Source organism: Leptonychotes weddellii, chromosome 4, assembly GCF_054177405.1.
Source record: "Leptonychotes weddellii isolate Sample4059 chromosome 4, ASM5417740v2, whole genome shotgun sequence".
In the NCBI taxonomy this organism is placed as follows: Eukaryota; Metazoa; Chordata; class Mammalia; order Carnivora; family Phocidae; genus Leptonychotes; species Leptonychotes weddellii.
Window position 1 is genome coordinate 93,551,817 of NC_138372.1, and position 19,516 is coordinate 93,571,332.

A 19,516-nucleotide genomic window follows, 5' to 3' on the forward strand; every position below is an offset into this window, starting at 1 on the left:
TCAGGAGTATGTGTGTTGGGGGCGGGGCACAGAAGGCAAGGAGAGGGCTTAGTTTGGGGATGTATTGAAATGTTAGTAGCATTTCTAAATAAATTGTCTAGGAGGAGGTTGAAAGGTGGAAAGTAATTGAGTTGCAGCTGAATACATAGACATAATTACCATCTTCACAGCAATAGGAGAAGCTGAAATCACCAAAACTTGAAATGCTAACACACAGCTGAGAGCTCACCGCACACCATGCACTCCTGGCCTCCCAACTCGACTGCGTCTCAAGTTCTGACAGGGCAAGCTTTTTTGGGGAGGAGGGGCGCAGTGAATGGTGGGGAAATGGACACAGCAGGTTGTGAAAGAAAAACAAAAAAAAAAAAAACCCAAACCAAGAGAACAGGACACAGGAATGGCAGGACCATGGGAAGCAGATATAAAGCCCAAACAAGTTTCTAAGTCTGGGAGGTCCTGAAGAGGAGCCCAGGACAGGCTAACTGACATAGGAAGCTCTGGAGGAGGTGGGAAGGGACAGAATTAGGAGACCCAGGGAAGGAGTTAGTTTGGGCAAGGAAGAGAGAGAAACTTCTCTGGAACCAAGGAAGAGCAAGATGGTGGAAATACAGAGGAATCTTGAGGAGAAGCTGAGCGATCTGAGGGAGGTAGCTCTTAGGGGTTGAATTTTGTCTCCCCCAAAAGATGTTGAAATCCTAAGCCTCAGACCTGTGAATGTGACCTTATTTGGAAATAGAATCTTTGTAGATGATCAAGTTATGATGAGGTCAGCAGGATGGGCCCTAGTCCAATATGACTGTGTCCTTATAAAGAGGGGAAATCTGGACACAGAGACAGACACAGAGTAAATGCCATGTGAAGATGAAGGCAGAGATTGGGGTGATATGTCAACAAGCCAAGGAACGCCAAATATTGCCAGAAGACCACCAGAGGCTAGGAGAGAGGCATGGAACAGATTCTTCCTCACACCCTCAGAAGGAACGAATTCTGCCAATACCTTCATCTTGGACTTCCAGTCTCCAAAACTGTGAGAGAATAAATTTTTGTTGTTTAAGCCACCCAGTCTGTGATACTTTGTTATGGTTGCCCTAGCAAACTAAGACAGTGGCCTTGACCTTCTCAGGAAATGGAAGATGTGTCCTTTACACCACACAGCCTCTGTAGAGAAGCTTCCAGCTCAGGCCAGGGCCAACCCAGGTGCTGGCTGGTAGAGATAATACAGAAAGGGCAGCCCTTGGCCAGAGGTGAGGAGGAATCAAATGGAAAAAGTCTTCTTCCCTTCCCCCTTTAGGGATTGATGGAGCAACTGCTTTCCCTATCTGGCTTGACTCCCTAGGTGCCCTGGGGACAGGGTGCAGGAGTGGGAGATGGGTGCAGTCCCCGAGCTGACGACAACTGAAGCAAGCACTTGGAAGGCCCATGCATGCAAAGGGTCTCTCTGGGGTGAACTTACGGCTGTGATCTGGGCTCCAGGATATCAGGCTCACTCGGGAGGTGGTCCTTAACATAAGATTGTTCTCAGAAGATACTGTCGGTTACATGTGAACCCCTTGAAGTGTTGTTCTGAGATTGACTTTTTTATTTGTTTGAGGAGGAAAGGGAGGAATTAATTTTATTTTCATGTTGTCTATGAGTCTGTTGTCCCCAGTAGCCCTACTGGTCACGGACTGTGTATCATTCTTCTTGACATCCCCATAGTGCCTAACATAGAACCTGGCACAGAGTCACTCCTTGAAGAACAGGGAGGGGTCGTTCAAGAACTTCTCTTTTTTTATTTTTTATTTAACTTTATTATGTTATGTTAGTCACCATATAATACATCATTAGTTTTTGATGTAGTGTTCCATGATTCATTTTTTCATATAACACCCAGTGCTCCATGCAGTACGTGCCCTCCTTAATACCCATCACTGGGCTAACCTATCCCCCTACCCCCTCCCCTCTAGAATCCTCAGTGTATTTCTTGGAGTCCATAGTCTCTCATGATTCATCTCCCCCTCTGATCCCTCCCCCTTCATTTTTCCCTTCCTTCTCCTAATGTCCTCCATGCCATTCCTTATGTTCCACAAATAAGTGAAATCATATGATAATTGACTTTCTCTGCTTGACTTATTTCACTTTAATACTTAGAATAAGGATGACCATTTTGAGGATAGCGTGTTTCCATGTTTTTGATTGCAAATGCAAACTTGGAACCCTGAAACCCATTTAGAAGCAGAGCTAAGGCTCACCCAATGCTGAGACATTTCTAACACTATTGACACCACCTGTCCCAGCACACCACCTTCCCAGGTCATGAGCCACCGTTCCCTCCATTCGTGTGGTGCAATCAGCTTTTTTCCTGCCTGGAAAAAAAAGGATTATAACAAAATACGGAGTATTCAAGAAGGAAAATACTGGAAGGCAGAATTTTTAAATGCAGCAATTCACTAGAAGCCTGGAGACTGTTTAAGCACAACTGACTCAAAGCCTAGAGTGGGGGGATGGGGGTGGGAAGAGGCACGAAGGAGAGAGTATGAAATGGACCAAAATACCAGGCACTTGAAAAACTTCTGTTCCCTGACTAATCAGCAGAATCTAAGTGAAAGATGGCCCAAGGTGAGGGAAAGTTGAAGGAAGTGGACGATTAAAGTGGAAACCAGGTAATTAAAAATATATGAATAAGGAAGAGCTTTGCAAAGAACTCTTTAATCAATGAAACTGATCCATAAAAGAGGGGAAGCTAGCTAGGAAATCACGGAGACCCACTAACAACAATACCTCAGGTGTATATAACTCTTGACAAGGTACCTTCACATCCATCAACCTAGAGAGAGAGGCAGGAGTTGCTATTTCCACTTTACAGGAGGGAAGCTGAAGTTCAGAGAGGGTATGTAATTTATTCAGTCACACAGCTAATAAGTGGCAGAGCCTGATCTCTAGCACTGAGAATGGAAAAGGATTTAGTTCACAGGCTGAATGAATTTTTTAACTTCATCTTATCTAGAGAGGTGATAGAGTCTCCAAATTTTCCACTAAAATAGACAAATAGATGTGTTTTCCCCACCATGCAGCAGCACACTGTAGTTAAAGCATGGTTTTGGGAATCAGATCTAGGCTCCAACCTTAGCTCTTCTACCTACTAACTAGAGACCATGATCAAGCTGTTTGTTTTTTTTTTAAGATTTTATTTACTTATTTGACAGAGAGAGACACAGCCAGAGCAGGAACACAAGCAGGGGGAATGGGAGAGAGAGAAGCAGGCTTCTCACTGAGCAAGAGCCCAACATGGGGCTGGATCCCAGGATCCTGAGCCCTGAGCCACCCAGGCACCCCCAAGATCAAGCTGTTTAATCTCTGTTCTGTAACTATAAAATAGTAATACTTATTTTGAATGAGGAAAAAACATAATTAGGTATGTAACCAATTGCTAATATTAAGTGCTTAGTTTTTCTAATAATAAAAACATTTGTCCCGTTGAAAAAGTAAATTTTAAACTTTTAAAAAACAAAATCATAACTCACTGAAGGGTATGCTCCTTTTATTCTAGCTATCAACACCTCAGCCCGGTGTCAGATTGCTCTACCATCACGACATTGCTATGGTCTTCGGATGTTAGGAGCAGAATTATTGGGGGGGATATAAACTGCATCCAAAGGACTGGGCAGCATAAACAGGAATGACAGTCACACCTCACTGCCCAGGAAGATGAGCACCCCATCCAATCCCCGGATGGAGTCTAATAATCCCAGACCAAGGTTACCCACCCCACCCAGCACCTGCATGCCACCTCCTGCAATCCTCAAATGACTCTGTGAAATAACTACTGGCTATTTTCACAGGTGTGGAAACTGAGGCCTGTAGAGACTGAATAACTTGCCCAAGATTAAGGTAAATCGGAATTGATCTGACTCTCAGTTCTGTGTTCTAAACCCATGAATGTCATGAATGAGTAACTTTAAAATTTAGGAATTGATAGAGTTGCCAATTCATGTGACAGATAAGAATATAATTTATAAGATATATCATTCATGTGTGCATTTATTCAATACATATTCATTGATGTCTACTATGTCCCAGGCACTGTCTTAGGGGCTGGGTGTCCAGTAATGAACAAAGCCTCCTGTCATTGTCATTTATCATGTTTTAATACCAAGGATGTTTTAATACCAAAAAGATGTTTAAAAGATGTGTTATTATAAAAAAATAAACATGAGAAATAGTAATACCGTATATAGGTAATAGTAACTCCAAACATAGAAATAAGAATGAGAATAATATAAAACATAAGAAAAAGGATTGGAAATAATAATACCAAACAGTAAAAATACCAAACACAGAAAAGAAGGCTGTTTTAAAAGATAGGAAAGAATCTCACAATAAAAGCAAGTTCTTCCAATGAAAGGATATTTAGAACCTATACCAACAAAACACAGAAAAGTACAAGATCAATTTTTATTTTATGGTACTAAACTGTCTGTCATTGTTTGCCAGTTTGGAGATTTATATTCAACAGTGCACTGGAAAGTGGAGTTTGATAGTCCAACTTGTTTAGGTGGCTCATTTCAAATCATAGTCTTTATAGAAATTTGTTTCTCATGTAACTATGCAGGTAAAAAAGGAAATAATCTTCTAGCACTGTGTCTCCCAATTTTGGGTGAAACAAGCATTGCCCCACCTCCTACCTCGCCATTCTTCCCTCAGCTGCGAGGGAGACCAGGGGAAAGCAGGACATGAGGGTGGGGCAGGTGTCCAGGTGGTTGGGCCTGCAGAGCTCTGACCTCCCCCACCATCTAGAAGCAGGTGGGCATTTATCCAAAAGGGATGCTGCAGACGAGTGGGGAGACTTCCACAAAGACTAGCAAGGTCTAAGACTGTGCCTGGGAACTGCCCCGAACTTCTGTTCCCCAAAGACCCCTTCTGTCTCTTCAGAAGGCCCCCATGAAAATGCAAATATTTCTGGGATGTTAAGCCTATCAGCCAACACTTTCCTTATCAGCTACAGCACCTTTGTTATCAGCAAACACCCTGGCTTAAATTATTTGACAACTTTCCAAGTGTGTGTGGGAAAGAGACCCTGCTTTGTCCCCCATAGCGGGAGGTGAAGAGTAGAGATATGGTTTGGAGAATGCAAGGTGGGAGGAGAGAATGGTTACAGAAGAACCAAAGATATGTCCCCACTAACTTGACCCCTTCTCTTCTGGCCCTGCACTCATGGGAGAGGGACAGAAGGAGGGCAGAGGGGTGTTGGCGGGGCGGGTTGTGTGTGTCTTTGTGTGTAATCTATGAGAGGACTCCTGGGAAGCAGACAGCACATTCTGAAAAGCGTATTGCAGGCAAGTTTACGAGGCCTGAGTGGAGCACATAGGCTCTCAAGGGATGGCTGATGTGTTGTTCAATGGACTCATTTAAAAAAAAATTCACAGCCAGCTGCTCTCCTAATACCCAACTGTTATTGCTTCCCTTCTAAAAGGCCATTGAAAATGTACCCTTATCCACTCCAGATCACTTTAAGCACTTAGTAAGTAGTTGCAATATGACAAAGTTGTTGACTGGTATGAGACGCTAGAAGTTATAACCCATGCAGGATAGCTGGGAACCGTGAGCTCTGGCCAGGGCAGGGGGTTGTGGTGTAGTGTTGTCAGCAGCTGACCACTGAACCAGGTCCTGCTCCCCAGGCCACACCTGCCAGCTGTAGGCTCAACGTAGATGGTATCTGCTCCTCCTTCTCTCCATCAGTGGTGTCTACAGGCGTGTACTCCCCCTACCCCTTAGCATCAGTCACTCCATTTATTTTCCCCTAAATTCTTCTGGGAATTTTCCATTAATATGTCTTACTGTGGTTCCAGGGACCATGAAAAAGGAATCACTTATTAAAAATAACATTTTAAATATGATTTAATTCTTCAGATAAGCGGTCACAACAAGATAAGGACAATGACCAATATATAAAATTATAAACATAATGTCATCCCAACACTGTAAAAATATAGTATTACATATACACATATATAGAAAAGGAAGATAGAAATAAAATACACCACAATATTAACATAGTTCATATTAACACTGCTTATCTCCAAGAACTGAGGTTGAGAGTGACTTCTATTGCCTTTCCTCAAATCCATCCACTTCTCTCCAGATTCCTTGCTGTCCTCTAGTCAAGTCACTATCACCTCTTACCTGGACTTCAACAGCAGCCTCCTAACTGGTCTTTCTTTAGCTGGTCTTGCCAATTCATTCACCACCAATCACCACCGCCAATCAAAAATGATCTTCTTCAAATGCAAATCTAGGGATCATGGAGACAGGGTAAAAACTGGCACCAGCTGCTGGCTCCTTGCATGAAACCCATCCCTGAAGATACCAACGAAGCAAAAGTGAGTTTAATGGATCCCAATACTTATTGCAAAAACTGTTTGTTGGTTGGTAGGAAGTCCGAAGTTGGTTAGATCTTGGGGCGTGTTGCAAGTTCAGAGAATGGCAGCCTAGAGTAGACAAGGGCTAGAAACTTTGGGTGGTATATTAGTTTCCAATTGCTGTATAACAAATTACCACAAACATAGCTTACAACAACAAACATGGACTTATAATTATGGAAAAGCAGAAAATCTGAATGAACTCTGTAATGTTGAATTTGGAGCTAGCAGTTTGTAATATATATAGTTAGATATGGAAATATAGATGTAAGTGTGTATATGTATACATACATATATTCCCTTGCTCTGTCCAATGAGAAGTCTTGGAAGTCTTTCTTATTAGCCATAAGCACACCTATTGCCCATCTCCTGGCTTCTAAACACGATTCTCCACTTAAAAGAAGTATGGCTTCTTAGAGAACTGTCTGAGTTCAAGTCTGGGGCAGAGAAAGTATAAGATGAGCCTATAAATTATTTTTTTTGCCAGAGGCAAGGAAGTACTCAAAGAATGATAGGGATACACAAATGCCAGCTTGAAGAGACTTCCACTGGGCAAATTGGGAACAATTTGAGTATCAAAATAAATGATAGTAAAAACCTGTAATTCATTCAATGAAATAGGAAAGAAACAATGAATCCTTACAGAAACAAAATAATAAATGAGTAAATTAGAAGTTTGTTGAGGACTAGGATAGTTACATAGTTTCATATTTTTCCACATATAATATTTATTAATTAACAAAGAGAAAAGAAGTAACTTGAAACTGGAGAAGCCTGAGGGACATCATCTTAAAGCAAAGTTAACATCAATCAGTAATGGGAAAAATTGAAATTTGCACCACCTGGTATGATGCACTGAGAATAACACAACATCATTTCGGTGTTGTTCCTTCCAAAGAATTCATTACCTGAATCTGATCCAAGGAAATAGGAGACAAGCCTAAATGAAGAGACAGTCTACAAAATAACTGGCCTCTAATCTTCCAATGTGGCAAGGACAAGACAGTTAAAGAAAGATGAAAGAATTGTCCCACACTGAAGTGAACCAAAGAGGCTTGACGCACGCAACATGTGGTTTTGCACTGGATCCTTTAGCTGTAAAAAGTAGGGTTGCCACACTTAAACTTTGAATGAGGTCTGATGGCAGTAATGCTTTGAGGTTAATTTTCTGCTTTTGTTGATTGTATTGTTGGTATATAGAAGAATGTCTCGATTTGTAGGAAATACCAGAGTTCTGGGCTAATAAAGAATCAGATTGGCAATCTACTCTCAAATGGTTAAGGGAAAATAGTCACTTCTACAGTACTTGCAGCATTTTTGGAACTTTGTAGTAGGCTGTGGTCTGCCTGGGCAGGCTGTCCTCCATCTCTGCTTTGTGGGCCCTCCCCAAATGGTGGGAATGGAGAGTGAGAGTGCATCGCTGATCTTGGGCTGTGGAAAGGAGCTGCTATTGTCAGCAGAGCAGCAGCTGACTGAGTGTGGCTCAAATTTTCTGTCCACATTTCTGTTTAACTTCACTGACAAATCATTCTCACAATTCTCAAAAGATTTGCCCCATCTGTAACATAATCACCAAATCAAAGACCCAGGTCTGGCTCTAAAATCTCTCCCATTCTTCAGACTACAGATCTCTATCTGTTCCTGAATCTTCCTAAACCAACAAGGCATCTGGGTCTCTTCAGAAATAGATTTACTTGCTATTATATTATGGGGAATGTCACTGATTTTTACATGAGATTTCCTGCTTTCTCTCAGCAAGTGACTAAACTGGTTACAGCTAATTCTGCTGGGAGGTAACCAGCTGCTTTTACACAATCCTGCAGCCATTTCCGTGAATTAACTTGGGAGCATTGCAGACCCTTGAAAAGCAGCATAAGGCTCTGGTGCCTGATAGCTTTAGTAGGATTTAGCAGCCTCAGCAGTGGACTGAATATAAAGAAACATAAAATCTATTAACAGCTGTTCCTGAGAATGTCTGTGCAGTCTTGGGTGAGATAAAGAATCTCTCTATCCCTGTGGGTAATATTATGATAATACCACTAGCCCATACCTATTGTCAAGGTGTGTGTGAGGATAAACAGAGTGTACTTAGAGAGTCTTGAGTTCTTTATTAAGAGAACAGTGTATAGTCATGTTGCTGTATTTATTCAGTGCTTATTGGAAGGGAGCAATTTTAAGCCCTAGTTCTACTAAATAAAATAAGGATTGTTATTAACAATTACATTATAGGTAATAAGATTGTATTTAATCCTTTATTTATTCAGCACACATTCATTGAGCACATGCACTGTGCTGGCTACCATACAGGAACAAAGGCTGCAGCTATGAATAATAGCTCATGGAGCATAGAGTCTAGTGGGGAGATATGCAGCTAGCCAGTCCTCACAAGTGCAGGGAGGGACGACAAGAAAAGAAAACTGTCCCTCAAAAAATTAAAAATAGGGGGCGCCTGGGTGGCTCAGTCGTTAAGCACCTGCCTTCAGCTCAGGTCATGATCCCAGGGTCCTGGGATTGAGCACCGCATCGGGCTCCCTGCTCCGCAGGAAGCCTGCTTCTCCCTCTCCCACTCCCCCTGCTTGTGTTCCCTCTCTCGCTGTGTCTCTCTCTGTCAAATAAATAAAATCTTAAAAAAAAAAAAAGTTTAAAAAAATTTAAAATAGGACTATAGGATCCAGCAATACCACTTCTGGGTATATATCTGAAGGAAACAAAATCACTGTCTCAGAGAGATGTGCACCCCTATGTTCATTGCAGCATTATTTGCAATAACCAAGACATGGAAACAACCTAAGTGTTCATCGATGAATGAATGGATAAAGAAGATGTGGGGTGTGTGTGTGTGTGTGTGTGTGTGTGTGTACACAATGGACTATTATCCAGTCATATATAAAGAGGAAATTCTGCTATTGGGGACAGTGTGGATGAACCCTGAGGGCATTACAGTAAGTGTAATAAGTCAGCTGAAGACAGACAAATACTCTATGATATCACTTAGATGAGGCATCTAAAAACTCAACTCATAGAAACAGAACATATTGGTGAGGGGTGGGAAGTGGGGGAAATGGGTGAAGATGGTCAAAAGGTACAAACTTCCAAATAAGTTCTATGGATGGAATGTACAGCTAACAGCACTGTATTGTATATTGGGTAGTTGCTAAGATCTTAAAAGTTCTCATCACAAGAAAAAAATGTAACTATGTAAACATATGTTAAAAATGTAACTATGTGTGGTGAGCGACGTTAACATAATTTTGCATTATATACATATATCAAGTCATTCTGTTGTACACCTGAAATGCTTACAATGTCATATGTCAATTACATCTCAATAAGACAGGGAACCAGACTGTTTTAACTTCAGTGAAAACAGCTATTATCAGGCAAGTAAAAAAAAAAAAAAATCACAGGTCTGGGAGTCAGAAGAAGGTCTGAGACCCAGTTCTCCTGCTTATTGCCACATGAGCCTCAAGAATTTACTTAACTCTTGACAGCCTTGATTACATTAGGCAATCTCTGAAAATCAGCAGAGCAACACCTACACACCCTCTTTCTTGAGATTCTTGGGAAGCCCAAATGAGATAATCAGTGTGAAAGCAATTAGAAAACTCAAGAGATATGAGTTTGGAATTATTGCAGACTCTTTATACAACATTTGAGCATGGTTGTTTTGTTTGCCCTGGCTGCTCTGGGTGGAAGGAGCCAAATGGTACAAATATGTGTCACCGTGCTTACCAGACGTGTCCTTGTCAAGCCCTACCAGGTGCTGTGGAGGTGACCGTACCCAGACATTACAGATCCACCACGGCTTGCCTCTAGAGGTCCACTGGCCTCAGTCCTGTTCTGTGCAACATTTTTAACAACAAACTGGATGAAAACACAGGAAAACGTTTATCAATGTAAAGCACAAATGAAGCTAAGAATAGAAAATACAAAGATTGACAGAGTCAGGATCCGGGATCCCATCTCCCCAAGATAACAAGATGAACTATAATCAAGATAAATGTAAAGTCCTGTATTTAGAGTCACAAAAATAACTGCAGAGCAACACAGACAAAAAGACCCAGATATTGCTGGACTCGTCTTTTGGTATTTCACATATAAACAGTGTGCTACTATTCACAGAGCACTTGCCTCTCATTTAATCACTTAGGACGTTAGCTTTTGTGAATCTGATATGTTAAATAAAAATTTACTCTGGTTTATCCTTTTGGTTGCAACTTCAGCATTTCCTTATTTAGGTTTAATTAAGTCTGAGTTCATGGACATCACCAAGCATAGCTGCATCCTAATCTTTGTCACGCCTGAAAGTGTCAACGGTGTGTACTGTGCCCAGGATTGGACAGTGAGGCATGGCCAAGGCTAGGATGAGACATAAGATTTCCCCCTTAAACTCGGAATCCTACCTTTTCTGTAATCTCCATCTCTTCTAAGAAACTTGTCCCAGTCTTCCCAGTTGCAATTAATCAGGTTTTCACTATATTCCCATATACAGACAAACGTAGGTGTGGGTGTCCCTCTGTACAGGACTGTTCACCATCTTGAATTAAATTCCACTATCCTTGGGGCACCTGGGTGGCTCAGTCGATTGGGTGTCTGCCTTCAGCTCAGGTCATGATCCCGGTGTCCTGGGATCGAGCCCCTGCATCATGCTCTCTGCTCAGCGGGGAGCCTGTTTCTCCCTCTCCCTCTGCCTGCAGCTCTGCCGTCCCCCTCCTTGTGCTCTCTCTCTCTCTCTGTCAAATAAATAAATAAAATATTTTTTTAAAATTCCATTATCCTGCACCAACCAACTTACCCACCCCAAATTCAACTCTAGATTATAGCCTCTTGAAAGATAAGATCCATGCCTTAAACCTTATAAATCTTCAGTACTCTATCACAGAGATTTGCACATATTAGGGACTCAATAAATATAGGCAGAATTGAGTGATGATAATAGAGCCCATTCTTTGCAGTCACGCTGACATTTGACTCACTGTTTTAACTGTTTACTAAGTTCCATCTAGTTACTTTTAACCCCTGAATTTTGTTTTGTTTTTATTTACAGCTTCAGAATGGGCATATAATACCACCTTATGGAGGATTCTCTGAGTACTAAATAATAGACAAACTCATAGGTTAAATAAATGCTGGTTCCCTTCCCCCTTCAACTGCTAGCTCATTGGCTTTACTGAGGTCAGGAAGAGCATTTCTTTAAATGGAATAATCAGAATAAGACACCCTGACTAGTCTTCCCAAGTTCCTGTAGAGAGATCAGATATCAGTGGCTTCTGGTCCCCAACAGCCCACAGTCCCTCTAGACTCTCCCAGTGCCTGACTAATCCATAGAGTCACAGCAAGGCAGCTGTTTTTCTATAAGTCAGCCATGTGGGGCTATTTGGGAAGCATGGGGTTTCTTTCCCTTACCACTGCCCATAACAGCATTCCATCTGCACAGATCTAGGCTCTTGGACCTCACAATTATTTGCAGTTCAGCAAATGTTTGGTTGCTTACTGTGTTTCAGGACCTGTTCTAGTGCCAAAAGAGATTTAAAAGTTGACAAAATATAACTACCCTCAAAGAACTCAGTCTACTGAGAGTTGTGGAGTATACTTATACCAACTAGTCTCCCACCAAGCAGAATGTGATAATAGCCAATAAAGAGACATGCTCTGGGGGCATTCCCCAGGACTCCAAAGTGGAAGATCTACTCTAGATCCGGTCGGGGAAAGGCTCCTCAGGGAGAGTGGCATTTGAAATGCACTTACAAGGATGAATGGGTAGCTATGGGGGTAGAGAAGGAATACTTAGGGTATGTCTCATGCTGGCTGTGGCTTGAATACCTCCCATTCTTTTCCACCTCTATGCCTTTACTTAGGGTATTCCCAGCCAGCACACAACTTGGCCAGACCTAGGGCATAAACAGTGGAGTAGCAAGTCAAGAAGCTTGGTATAGAAAGTAGCTTCTGAAATGCCTCCTAGAGATCGCCTCCTAATAGTCACACCCTCCTTGTGGAATCCCCATCCCCGACCCCCATGCAATAAGGCTATAAAAGACTGAACAGGCCCATTCCAGATGAATACTCACGTTCAAGTTGAAAAACAGGTGGGGAAGGGGGGTTATCTTATAGAACTAGAAAGTAGAATGGTGGTTTCTAGGGCTGGGTGAGGGGGAAATGAGGAGTTGTTTCATGGGTACAGAGTTTCAGTTTTGCAAGATGAGAAAGTTCTGGCGATCAATTGCACAACAATATGAGTGTACTCAACAATACACTTAAAAATGATTATGGTGGTGGGGTGGGGTTGATTTTTTACTTTCTGATTCTGTGATCCTGGACAAGCTTCTCTAAAGCTGGTCCTGCTGATTCTTCCACCTCAAAGTATGGCACAGCTACACTTTCCTTTTTATTCTGCTGCTGCCCCCGGAATCTAGGCCCCATGCCACTTGGATGATTGTATAATCTCCTAGCTGTTCTCCCTGCCTCCCTTCCTAGGCACCCTATACACTGCCCCAGATTGATAATACCAGAACACCACTTAGCACATGACTACCCCACATTTAAGACTCCACTGGGCCAGAATTAAATCCTGAAGGAGCCCTCTGTGCTAGTCCATCCCTCCACTTCTCCTGGACTCTCTCCTCTGCTGAGTCCCAGAGGTGCGCCATGACTTTGCCCAGCATCACGCTATTGCGTGCGTCCTTTGCACTGCCTCATGCCCCCCTCTGCATTTATCCACCTGTGGGTGACCTTCTAGGCACAGCTCAGAGCCTTCCCATCTCTATGCAGGCCTCAGCCTTGTGTAGCCATACCTTCCTTCATACTTCTGTAACTTTTTTCTCTATTAATCATTTAATCATTATTAGTCATTATTGATGACACCAAAAAATTATGTAAGCTCTTTGTTGTTCACTATGTGCTAGGTACTTTACATACTTACACTTTACACATTCACTAATACTTAACCATTAATCCTTACCAAGTTTCCAAGAAATAGGTATTATTAACCTTATTTTTCAAATGAGGAAACTGAGACCTAGAGGGGTTATACAACTTATCTAAGGTCACACCAGCCACGAAGTGGTAGAGCTGGAAATCAAATTCAGGCCTGTGGAACTCCACAGCCTATGTTCTTTTTATATTTTTTATATGACTTCTCATTCACTTTTTCATTATTAATTCAACAAATAATCACGGTGCACCTATTAACATGCCATGCAGTGTGGTGTATGTTGTAAGAGAGTCAAAGATGAATTAGACAGAGCCCAGGCTTCAAAGACCTTTGGGATCTACTCCTCATGTTGCATTTCTTTTGTTCTGTATTTTCTGTCTTCCCATACCTGCACTCATTGGACAATCTTTTCTAGAAGACTGTAAGTGCATAAGATCAAGGATGGTGGTTTCTCTTATGCACTGCTGTATTTTCATTAGATAGCACAGTATCTAGCACATAACAGATACTCAAGAAATATTTGTTGAACAAGTGAATTAATGAGTGAATGATGAAAGAATATTAAAAGAGGCTGAGGCTGTGGAAGGAGAGAAGAGGGAGCAGGCCGAGGATAAAGTCCCCATTTCCATGCCCCAAGATTCCCAAGGGGAATAGCATAAATATAGCAGTTTGAGAGCAAGAAGGAATTTAGTACTATTGTCACTACTTAGCTGATGGGTGGGAGTCAAATCGTTCCCATGTTGGCTATCTGGCCCACATGCCTGACTGATAGACCCTATACAATGTCCCCCCTCCCACACCAGGAAGAGAGAACTTCAGGTCCAGCGTTCCCAAGTTCAATAGCCTTTTCTTTTTTGCCTTAAAAAATTGCTGAGGCATGAGATATTTCCGTTCTCCACTGGCATCTTTGCACTGTGCCCAGAGAAACAATCATATCACGTTCAGGAAGGCAACGGCCTGCAAAGGCAGGGAAACAGGAACCGTCCCCACGGATGTCCTCCCGGGGGAGACAGCCAGGGGCTGAGAACAAATGCTGTGTGAAAAGGAAAGCCAGACTTCACCAGTGGCTCCAGGTTGAGGGGCTGGCCCTTCCCAGCATCCAGCAGGACCCTCAGCCACAAAGTCCGGGAACAACATGTAATTCTTAAACACACACACTTTTCCTTCCCTGCCCCCAGCCTCCCTAAACACACATTACATCTTGTGTGAAATCTGAACAGGGAGCTTTATACTGCAGAGCACATTCCCACACCTTAGCCCCGATGCCAGGCCCTCACCAGAAAAGCACTCATCTCCCTCTCCAGGACATCTCCAAAAATCCAGCACCAGCCTGGGGGCTCTGCTCACGGTCTCCAAACACGTGTCAAGCCCCATCTCACCCCAATCCATTCTTCTCTTCCCCTTCCACACACTCCCTTCCCTTCCTCTCTGATTAGTAAGTTCTTCCTCTTGGGTCCTTGACCCAGAGCATCTCAACCAGAGTTACCCTCTCTCACCTTTGAATTCCAACAGCACTTCCTGTGTAAGTCAATGCCTCCTAATCTTTGTCATAGAACAGAAAATAATAGTATTTGTAAGGCACCCTGAGGTGACACATGGAGCTGATCTCGGCCAGAGCAACTAGCCCAGGGACTCCAGATGCCTGTAGGATGAAGGGGGCCAATACCTCAGATGTGTCTGTAATCCATTCAAGGTCACTGCACACAGGCGTGCTGTGCAAGCTCAGGTCTACACACTGCCTGACCCTGTTCCAGAGCATTCTACAAGATAGAACAAGAAAGGAGGTATACATGAGAGTCCTTGCCTTGAAGAGCTTCCATGCTAGTTGAAGGAACAGAGGATGCCTACATGTATAAATAAACACACACACACAATCATTTTTAAGTTCTTTGTGTAACAGAAAGAACATGGTCTTTGGCATCAAAGACATGTGGAGGTTCAAACTCTGGCTTTGCCACTTGCTTGCTGTATAAACTTAGGCAAGTTAATATTACCTCTCTGATCCCACCCTTTCCAGCTATAAAACAGGGATAATAATGCCTATCCTCATAAGGTTGTGTTTTTTTTAAATTTTTATTTATATATTATTTTAGAGGTGGGCAAGGGGCAAAAGGAGAGGGAGAGAGAAACTTAAGCAGACTCTGCACTGACCACAGAGCCCTAGGCGGGGCTCAACCTCACAACCCTGAGACCATGACCCTGAGATCATGACCCTGAGATCGTGACTCGAACTGACCAAGATTTGGATGCTTAATCAACTGTGCCACCCAGGTGCCCCCTTAAGGTTGTGTTTTTAAAATCACCTTTAGTGAGGCATGATTTACACACAATAAAGTTCACCCATGAGAAGCATACACTTTGCTATATTTCCACAAGGGTATACACTTGTATATGTAATCACCACTCTAATCAAGATATAGAACATTTCTATCACCTAAAAAAGTTCCTCCAGCCTCTTTACAATCAATCCCCTCCCTACATTCCCTGTCCCCTGGCAATCATGGATCTCATTCCCATCACTGTAATTTTGCCTTTTCTAGTTTTTCATATAAATGGAATTGTTCAATCATAGTCTTTTGTGACTGACTTCTTTAACTTAGAATAATTCTTTTGAAATTTATGTATGTTGTGTGCATCCATAGTTTGTTCCTTTTTATTGCTGAATAGAATTCCATTGTATGGATATAGCACAGTTTGTTTATTCATTCTCCTGTTAATGGGTGCTTGGGTTATTTATGATTTTTGGCTTTCAGGAATAAAGCTGCTATGAACATCCTTACACAAGTCTTTTTGCCAACATGTTTTTATTTCTCTTGGGTTAAATCTAAGAGTTAAATTGCTGGGTTATAGAGTAGGCTCATATTTATTTTTTCTTCAAGTTTTTAAATTCCAGTTAGTTAACATACAGTATAATATTAGTTTCAGGTGTAGAATACAGTGATTCACCACTTACATGTAACACCCATTGCTCATCACAAGGGCCCTCCTTAATACCCATCACCCACTTAGCCCATCCCCCACCAAGCTCCCCTCCAGCAACCCTCAGTTTGTTCTCTATAGTTAAGAGTCTCTTTCATGGTTTGCCTCTCTTTTTTCCCCCATAAGTTTATCTTTTTGTTACCTAAATTCCGTATATGAGTGAAATCATATGGTATTTGTCTTTCTCTGACTGACTTGTTTCATTTAGCATAATACTCTCTAGCTCCATCCATGTTGTTGCAAATGGCAAGATTTCATCTTTTTGATGGCTGAGTAATATTCCATCATATATAGATACCACATCTTCTTTAGCCATTCATCAGTCAGTTGGGCTCTTTCCATAATTTGGCTATTGTTGATAATGCAATCCCTATCAAAATACCACCAGCATTTTTCACAGAGCTAGAACAATCCTAAAATTTGTATGGAACAAAAAAGACCCCAAATAACCAAAGCAATCTTGAAAAAGAAAAGCAAAGTTGGAGGCATCACAATTCTGGACTTCAAGTTACATTACAAAACCGTAGTGATCAAGACAATATGGTACTAGCACAAAAACAGACCCATAGATCAATGGAACAGAATAGAAACCCTAGAATGTACCCACAACTATATGGTCAACTAATCTTTGACAAAGAGAGAAAGAACATTCGATGGAAAAAAGACAGTCTCTTCAACAAATAGTGTTGGGAAAACCGGACAGCAACATGCAAAAGAATGAAACTGGACCACTTTCTTACACCATACACAAAAGTAAATTCAAAATGGATGAAAGACCTAGATGTGAGACAGGAAACGATCAAAATTCTAGAGAACACAGTCAGTAACCTCTTTGACCTCAGCTGTAGCAACTTTGTACTAGATATGTCTCCTGAGGCAAGGGAAACAAAAGCAAAAATAAACTGGGATTTCATTTAAAAAAAAAAATCTTCTGCACAGTGAAGGAAACAATCAACAAAACTAAAAGGGGTCTTTTCTGGTTCCATACAAAGTTTAGAATTGTTTGTTCCAGCTCTGTGAAAAATGTTGGTATTTTGATTGGGATTGCTTTGAATGTGTAGACTGCTTTGGGTAGCATAGACATTTTAACAATATTTGCTCTTCCAATCCATGAGCATCAACCTATGGAATGGGAGAAGATATTTGCAAAGCCATATCTGATAAAAGGCTAGTATCCAAAATATATAAAGAACTTAAAAAACTCAACATCCAAAAAACAATAATCCAGTTTTAAAAATGGGCAGAAGACATGAAATAGACGTTTTTCCAAAGAAGACATACACATGGCCAACAGACATATGAAAAGATGCTCAACATCACTAATCATCAGGGAAATACAAATCAAAACCACAATGAGATACCACCTCACACCTGTAAGAATGGCTAAAATCAACAATACAAGAAACAACAGGTGTTGGCGAGGAGTAGAGAAAGGGGAACCCTCTCACACTATTGGTGGGAATGCAAACTGGTGCAGCCACTCTGGAAAACAGTGTGGAGGTTCCTCAAAAAGTTAAAAATAGAACCACCCTATGATCCAGCAATTGCACTAGTAGGTATTTACCCAAAGGATACAAAACTAATGATTCAAAGGGTTACATGCACTCCAATGTTCATGTTTAACTTTTTAAAAACTTCCAAACACTGCTACAAAGTGCTTGTACTATTTGTACTCCCACCACCAGTTATGCAAGTTCCAATTTCTCTTTTTAATTATAGCCATTTTTTAAAGATTTTATTTTTAAGTAATCTCTACTCCCAACATGGAGCTCAAACTTACGATCCTGGGATCAAGGGTCATATGTTCTACTGACTTAGCCAGCCAGGCACCCCTAATTGTAGCCATTCTGGTGGATATGTACATAGTGTTATTTCATTGTGGTTTTAATCTGCATTTTCCTAATGACTAGTGATGTTGAACACACTTTCATGTGCATATTAGCCATGTATTTATCTTCTTTTGTGAAGTGTTTATGCAAGCCTTTTGCCCATTCTGTTTGCTGGATTATCTTTTTACAACTGATTTGTAAGAGTTCTTCATATATATCAGAAAGAAATTTTTTGTCAGATATATGTTTTGCAAATATTTTTTCCTAGACTGGCTGGCCTTTTCATTTTCATGATGTCTTTTGATGAGCAGAAGCTTTGAATTTTGATAAATCTAATTTATTAATATTTTTTTCTTTTTGGCTAATGCTTTTTGTGACCGAAAAAATATTTTGTAACTCCAGGGTCACAAAAATATTCTCCCATGTTTTTCTAGAATTCTTATCATTTTAACTTTTATGTTTAGGCCTATGATCTATCTCAAATTTATTTTGTATATAAAATGATGTAAGGGTAAAAGTTCATTTTTAAAATACTTTTATCCTGCTGTTGTAGCACCACTTGGGAAAGATTGTCCTTTCTTCAACTGAATTGACTTGATAATTGGTCAAAAATCAATTTACCATATATGTGTGAGTCTCTTTCTGGACTCTGTTCTATTGATCTAATTTCTGTGCTTCATAGAAATTACTATACTATAAGGTATTAATTACTATAAAGTATTCATTTGATCAGATAATGGGAATTCTCCAACTTTATTCTTTTTCCAGATTGTTTTGTCTATTCAAGTCCTTTGCATTTCTTCATAAATTTTAGAATCAACATGTCAGTTTATATTTTTAAAAATCCACTAGGATTTGGTTGGAATTGCATTAAATCTATAGATCAATTTGTAGTGAATGGGCACTTTTGCCACACTGATTCTTCCAATCCATGACCACAATATATCTCTCCTCTTGTTTATGTCTTCTTTAATTTCTCTCAACAATGTTTTGTCCTCAGTGTTGACATTTTATACTTCTATTAAATTTATTCCTAAGTATTTTGTTTTTGATACTATTGTAATAATATTTTTACATTTAACTGTCCACTTTTTTACTGCTAGTGTAAACAAATATGATTGATCTTTGTACATTGACTTTATATGACATGATTTTCTAAATGCACTTAGTAGTTCCAGCATGGTTTTGGGTTCCTTAGCATTTCCTATGTACACCATCATGCCATCCGAGAAAAAAGACAATTTTACTTCATCTTTTTCAAACTTTATGCCACTTGTTTTTTTGCTTGCCATATTGTACTGGCTAGAATCTTCCATACAATACTGAGTAGAAGTAGTGAGAGCACTTTTTCTGATCTTAGGAGATAAGCATTCAATATT

General features: G+C 40.9%; 1 long non-coding RNA gene across 1 annotated transcript; it reads left to right on the plus strand.

The window, feature by feature from the left end:
- The first annotated feature begins 825 nt into the window (after positions 1-825).
- On the plus strand, positions 826-8,240 carry LOC145720880 (uncharacterized). The gene is made up of 3 exons (XR_014144130.1): positions 826-1,027; positions 3,822-3,870; positions 6,122-8,240. It is a non-coding gene; the product is annotated as an uncharacterized LOC145720880 (long non-coding RNA).
- The last annotated feature ends 11,276 nt before the right edge of the window (positions 8,241-19,516 follow it).